Below are 7,864 nucleotides of genomic sequence, written 5' to 3' on the forward strand. Positions count from 1 at the left end.
CGCACATTACGTCCCGGCCCCGCCCACACCAGACTTACAGCCCGCCTAGACACTCGATTGGCTTCGCTCCCTGCCACTCTGCAGCGAACGGCCTGTTAACCCTTTGCGTTGCCCCGGCTGCGTGGGGGTCCCACACCGAACTTGGCAGACAAGGAGAGGCCAGGGATATTTGGTTTCCGGGTCTCCCGGGAGCCTCTAGGGATTCTGCCTGCAGAACTTTGAGTGAGTGATAGATCCGGGAGAAAACTAAGGCTGGAGAGTGCTAAAATGATGACACACAAAGACCCATGTTTTCAGACTTTGTGTCCTGGCAGAAAAGTTAAACTTCAGTAACTGCATCTACTGTATGCTTGTCTGTGTAGCCCAAAAAGGAAGTTTAAAAATGCCTAGCAGCATGCTGAAGAGCCTGCCCTCTACTAGACTGTTGTACCAGCTGCAGCTTCCCAAGTGTGCTTGACTACTAGAGCTTTCCTTATCTTTATTGGTTGGACCCTACACTGTACAGTTACCATGAGGATTCTGACAGCATTTCAGACCCACTACCGCTTTGCTTCTTTTAAATACTTGGAAAGACACTTTTTTTTTTTTTTAGCGTGAGGATATAGTATAAAGGCTTGAGCTAAGAATGTCTAGGGCAGTGCTTTTCAACACCTTTGTGTGTTAGAACAATTATAAAGTTTGTTAAAATGCAGGTTGTCGTGGCCTACCTTTGAGATTCTGATTCAGTAGATCTGAGATGGGACCCAAGAATCTTTATTTTTAACACGTAACCCAACAATTCTGATTTTTTTTTAAATGGTACTTTTTGAGAACAGTGGCTTACAGGCTCCCTTTTTGAAGAGCTACAAAATCAGAAGCCTGCTAATTCTACTAAAAAATTATTGAGCAGTATTTAACAATTTCCCTCCTGTCTCTGGACTTGACTTTGTCCATCCATAAATGAGATGCATTAACTATTTGACCCCTAAATGTTCTTCCAATTTTGACATTCTGTAATTCTATTTTGCCTTCCAAAAGCCAATTCTTAAAATTCCTTGTTCCACACCAGAATATAACCAGCATATGCAGAGATTCAAACAAATATGAATAACGGATAACAGGAATATTGAGGCCTTTGGTGAGACTTGAGCCTTGATTTGGCTCTCTTTTCCATTTTTTCTTTGTTTGTTTGGTTTTTGTTTTGGTATCAGTATTAATGGTATTTTCTCCCTTTTTTCTCTCCCATATTCTCTGCTTTGTGTCTTACCCTCTAGGTCAGTACACTGTTAGCTGTAATTATAGAGAGTTTAAATTTGATTGGATGATAAAAATTGCAGCCTTAAACTGTAATCCCACTCATTTTTGAAAGCCTGTGCATCTTTTCTCCTAGCACACAATGTGACTCAAAGGATTTCTGGGTTTAAAAGCTGAATCTGATAACATGAAGTGGGCAGGAGCAATTAAATGGCTACTTTGCCAATGAATACTCTAAGGAAAACAATGAAATACAGTATTTTTCATTATCAGTACTTTAAATGCAGTAATGAATTTAAAATGGTATTGTGAGACATCCCAGGACCAAAACTGTACTGAAGTCATTTTTGTCTAGTGTTTCTTCAGGCAAATGACCTTGTTCTCAGTGCCACAGAATATGAATTAGAACAGTACAACCACCAGTGTGTCTTGTGTTTTCATTCTTATAAGAAACACCCATGCATATACTTACCTATATTAACCAATAATCATTAGCAAATCTATTTATCTAGTCAATTTAATTAAGATGCTATTGAAGTAAAATTCACTGATGATTAATGATAACACCTTAAATTTGGTGGTTTATAACCTACAAAGACCTTCTATACATTCTCAAAAAAAAGTTTGAGGATTACCAAGCCCCGTTTATAGATGATAACTATGTAATTCTTTTTCCTAAAGTGACTTCTCCAAGGTCACACATCCAAAATGGAGAAAAGCAGAGAAGAAACCCCAGTCTTTTCACTTTAAACCCAGTCTTTTTTACACATACCTACAGATTCATGAAATCATTTAGTTAACAAATATTGGTTGAGTCCTTACTATTTGCCAATCATGTTTCTAGGTGCTAGAACAGATACAAAGAAAAATGAATGAAGATCTTAGAATTCTCCATGGTTGTAGAGGGCATGGAGGTCATGGATAATATGGATCTTTGAAAACCAAAAGATAATGTTAGGCAGCATGGAAACCTACGCTAAAGATACTAACAGCAGAACTGACAACTGTGAATATAGCTCTCTTGCTTCCCACTTTTTGATGGAGGTACAAAGCCAGATAAAGCAAAAAGCTGGAAAATTCTCCTGTAATCATTGAGATGACTGTAAACTTCATTTTAGGTTTTGAGTTATAAATTTGAGATGATCCCTAAGATTTATGGGAAGCAGTAAACCAATTGCATGTATCAGTAGATATCCTTCACATGCGTCTACACAGTGCCTTTACAAAACACTTTTATATAGGTTATCTCATTCGACATTGTGGAGCAGTTGGTCTCAGTATTACAATTCCTGTTTTACAGGTGAGAAAATTGAAACTTGGGAACCTAATTTATAGTCACATCATAAGTAGTAGAGTTAGGAGAAGGCAGAAGAGTTAATTTATTATTAAATTATTAATACTAAACTCTATTTTCCATGCAGTATGCTTTAGTTATCTCATTTAAGCCTTTCAACAACCTTAGGAGGTAGGCTCTATTTTGTTATCCCCATTTTATAGATAGGAAAATAGATGTAGTGAGATTGAGTATCTGGATAATGTCACACAGGTGATAAGTGCAGGAGCAGGGATTTGAACCTAAGTGTGATCAGGTCAATTTGTTTCTATAACCCAGGTCCTTAGAGTAGCCCAGGTTATATTCCTCTACTGTACACCATACTTTTTGCTTGTACTATATAGTATCTCACCTGCAATACCAGATTTAACCTATGAACCCAAAATTGTACTTTATGACTGAGCTGGGGAATTCTGATATAGTTTTCTATTAATGCTTAGTACTCTGATGAACTCCTTGACAATCCCTTTGTGCCATAAACTCCAGCAGTTCTCTAACTGAAGTTGACTTGGTGATGCTTACACCATTGCATTGTAATTTCTTGTGAACAAAAATCTATTAATTAAAAGAATAGCCAATGTTCTGAGAAAATAGTGTGATTCACTTTGCTTTCAAAATGAATAGCTGTATCACCTTTCAGATGTATACCTTACCTTTGTTCTGTGGTTCCCAATGACCTCAAAATGTCTATTTGGATATCTTTTCAGATATATATATCATTTCTTCTTCACCATTTACTCCCCATAGATTCAAAAATGTTTGAATCACTTTTCAAATACATATTTACAGCCTTATGAAGTTAGTTTACTTGTGAATACAAAACCTCCCCTGTAGATCTTAAACAATTCCTGGCAGATATGTGGGGAAGGACAGGCAGATTTTGTATAAAAGATAATACCATCTTCTATAAAAGAGTTTACCTTGTATAAAAAGTATAAAAGAGAACCTGTAAAAATGATATATTAAGAACTGAGGTGTCTCCTTTGTGTTTTGTTGATTTTTTGTATTGACATGCTTTGATTCCTTTCTATTCTTTTGTGTAAATTCTAGAGGTATTTTTGTTTTCTGGTTACCTTGTGACTTACATAAGATATCTTATAACAGTCTAACTTAGGTTGTTAACAACTTAAGTTCAATCACATACAAAAACTCTACATTTTAACTTCTCTCCCACTTTAAGTTACTGTTGTCACAATTTACATTCGTTCCTAATATGTATCTTTAAACATATTTTAATTATAGCTATTTAAAATAATTTTCTCTTTTAACTTCTATATTTGAATTAAAATAGATTTACCTACACCATTACAGTAATAGTGTTCTTTATTTGCCTGAATATTTACCTTTACCAATGAGTTTAATAATTTCTTATGCTATCATGTTACTATCTAGCACTCTTTTGTTTCAACTTGAAGGACATCCTTTAGCACTTTTTTTCCTGAAGTATAGTTGACTTATAATATTATATTAGTTTCAGGTGTACAGTATAGTGATTTGATATTTTTATAGGTTATACTCCATATAATGTTACTATAAAATATTGGCTATTTTCCTTGTGCTGTACATTACATCCTTGTGTCTTATTTATTTCATAACTAGTAGTCTGTACCTCTTAATCCCCTTCACCTACCTTGCCCCACCCCCACTACTGTCCCCACAGGTAAGCACTAGTTTGTTCTCTGTATCTGTGAGTCTGTTTTGTTATATTCGTTCATTTGTTTTATTTTTTATCTTCCACATATAATTTGAAAACATACAGTATTTGTTTTTCTCTACCTGACTTATTTCACTAAGCATAATAGCCTCCAGGTCCATCCATGTTGTTGCAAATGGCAAAATTTCATTCTTTTTTATGGCTGAGTAATATTCCAGTGTGTGTGTGTGTGTGTGTGTGTGTATACCCCACATCTTTATATTGCTACATTCATCTGTTGATGGACACTTAGGTTGCTTTTATATCTTGGCTATAGCATTTCTTATAAGGCAGGTATAGTGGGGATGAACTTCCTCAGCTTTTGTTTGGGAAAGTGTTTATCTCTCCTTTATTTTTGAAGGACGGTTTTACTACATATAGTATTCTTGGCAGTTTTTGTCTTTCAGCACTTTGAATAAGTCATCCTACTCGCTTCTGGTCTGCATGGTTTCTGCTGAAACATCCACTGATAGTCTTATGGAGATTCCCTTGTATGTGGCCAGTCACTTTGCTCTTGATGCTTTCGAATTTCTCTGTTTTGACTTTTGACAATTTGATTATAAAATGTCTCATTGTGGATTTGGGGGGGATTCATCTTATTTGATGATTTGGGGACTTTTGCATCTGGATATCTGTTTCCTTCTATAGATATGGGGAGTTTTCAGTCACTATTTCTTTGAATAACCTTTCTGGTCCTTTCTCTCTCTCTTCTCCTTTTGGGACTCCCTTAATGTGTATATTGGATGTTGTGATGGTCTCCCATAAGTCCCTTAACGTTTCTTAACTTTTTTCATTCTTTTTTCTTCTCGTTACTCTGACTGGATTATTTCCAATGACTTGTCTTCAAGTTTACTGATCCTTTCTTTGATCTAGTTTGCTGTTGAATCCCTATAGTGATTTTTTTCACTTAATTATTGCATTCCTTAGCTCCTTAATTTATATTTGGCTTTAAAAATATTTTCTATTTCTTTGTTGCAATTCTTGCTTACAATTCTCTTGACCTCAGTGAGCATTTTTGTGACACCTAGTTTGAATTCTCTGTCAGGTAAATCATATAGCTTCCTTTTATTAGGGTTGATTTCTGTCAACTGATCTTGTTCCTTTGCTTGGAACATCTTTGATTGATTTTTCATTTTTATTGATTCTCTATGTTGATACCTTTGTGTTATACAAAGTAAGCACCTCTCCTGGTCTTCACACTGACTTGTACAGGAGACAACTCCTACCAATCAGCCCAGCCCAAGATTCTGGGGTCCTCTATCAACCATTTCCCTCCCCAGGGAGAAGGAGGCAGCTGTGGTTTTTGTCAGGTCACTTTGTGGTGAGCCAGCAGGGTGACCTATGGTGTCTTCCAGCCCAAGCTGCCATTTCCATTCTCCCCCCAGACTGCTTGACTATGGTGGACCTGGCTGAGACTGGCAGGACAGAGGTCAGTACTCTGGAAGTGAGGTCTTGGAGAAGTTGGGGCATTGTACACAGAGCTTGACTCTTTCCCTCCCCAGGGGGAAGCAGAGAGCTCAGCCCTTTTGTCCACATGCTCTGTACTGGGCAGGAGTGGGAGCTATGGTGTCTGCAAGCTACAAGGATCATATACCATGACTAAGTGGGATTTATCTCTGGAATGTGAGGGTGGTTCAATATGCTAAAATCAAATAATACATCACATCTAGAGAATAAGGGATAAAATCACATGACCATATCGATAGATGCAGGAAAAGTATTGGTCAAAATTCAACAGTTTCCTGTTAAAAACTTCCAGCAAACTAGGAGTAGATGGAAAATACCTCAACATAATAAAGATCATATATGAAAAACTTACAGATAACATCATGCTCAACGGTAAAAAACTGAAAGCTTTTCCCCTAAAATCAGGAACAAGACAAGGATGCCCACCTCTCAGCACTTCTATTTAACATAGTATTGGAAGTCCTAGCCAGAGCAGTTAGGCAAAAAAAGAAATAAAAGCTATCCAAATTGGAAAGGAAGAAGTGAAATTATCCGTTTGCAAGATGGTATGATCTTATATATAGAAAACCCCAAAGACACCATTTTTAAAAAACTATTAGAACTAACAAATGGGGACTTCCCCGGTGGTTCAGTGGTAAAGAACCCACCTTCCAATGCAGGGGACATGGGTTCAATTCCTGGTTGGGGAACTAGGATCCCACATGCCATGGAGCAACTAAACCCATGCGCCACAACTACTGAGCTTGCGTGCCTCGACAAGAGAGCCCATGTGCTGCAAACTACAGAGCCCATACACTCTGGAGCCCACGTGCCACAACTACAGAGCCCATGTGCCCTGGAGACCGTGCACAACAACTAGAGAACCTGCATACCACAACTAGAGAGAAGCCTGTACACTGCAACGAAAGATCCCACGTGCCACAACTAAGATGCGACACAGCCATAAAAGTAAAGAAAATAAATAAATTTTTAAAAAAATGACCATGGGTTCCTTTAAAAACAAAAGTAACAAATGAATTAAATAAAGTTACAGGATACAAAATCGACATACAAAAATCATTTGCATTTCTATACATTAGCAACAAACTATCTGAAAAGGAAATTAGGAAAATAATCATTTTTTATAATAGTACCAAAAAGAATAAAATACTTAGGAATAAACTTAACCAAGGAGGTGAAAGATTCATATACTGAGAACAACAAAATATTGATGAAAGAAATTAAACAAGACCCAAACAAATGAAAAGGCAGCTTGTGTTCATTAATTGTAAGACTTAATATTGTTAAAATGTCCATACTCCCCAAAGAAATCTACGAATTCAATGCAAGCCCTATCAAAATTCCAAAGGCATTTTTAGAGAAATAGAAAAAACAATTTTATAATTCATATAGAACCACAAAAGACCATGAATAGCCAAGCCTATCCTAGAAAGAAGAAGAAAGCTAGAGGCATCACACTTCCTGACTTCAAAATATAGTATGAAGCTACAGTAATAAAAACAGTATGGCACTGTCATAAAGACAGACATATAGACCAATGGAACAGAATAGAGAGTGCAGAAATAAACCCACGCTTATATGGTCAACAAATCTTTGAGAAAGATGCCAAGAATACACAATGGAGAAAGGATTGTCTTTTCAACAAATGGTGTTGGGAAGACTAGATATTCACATGTAACAGAATGAAATTGGATACTTATCTTACACCATACACAAAAGCCAACTGAAAATGGATTAAATCTTAAATGTTTTTAATAAAATAAGCTACAAGGATATATTGTACAACATGGGGAATATAGCCAATATAATAACTATAAATGGAGTATAACCTTTAAAAGTTGTGAATCACTATGTTGCACACCTGTAACATATAATACTGTACAACAACTATACACTTCAATAAAAAAATAAAATTTAAAAAACCTTAAATATAAGACCTGAAAATGTAAAACTCCTGGAAGAAAATATAGGAGAAAAGCTTCATGACATTGGTTTTGGCAATGATTTCATGGATATGACACAAAAAGCACAGTCAAGAAAAGCAAAAAGTAAACAAGTCATACTACATTGAATTAAAAAGCTCCTGTACAACAGAATAAAGGCAATCTGTGGAATGGGAGAAAACATTTGTAAAGCAT

This window comes from Neophocaena asiaeorientalis, unplaced genomic scaffold (assembly GCF_003031525.2).
Source record: "Neophocaena asiaeorientalis asiaeorientalis breed wild unplaced genomic scaffold, Neophocaena_asiaeorientalis_V1.1 scaffold47, whole genome shotgun sequence".
Lineage (NCBI taxonomy): Eukaryota > Metazoa > Chordata > Mammalia > Artiodactyla > Phocoenidae > Neophocaena > Neophocaena asiaeorientalis.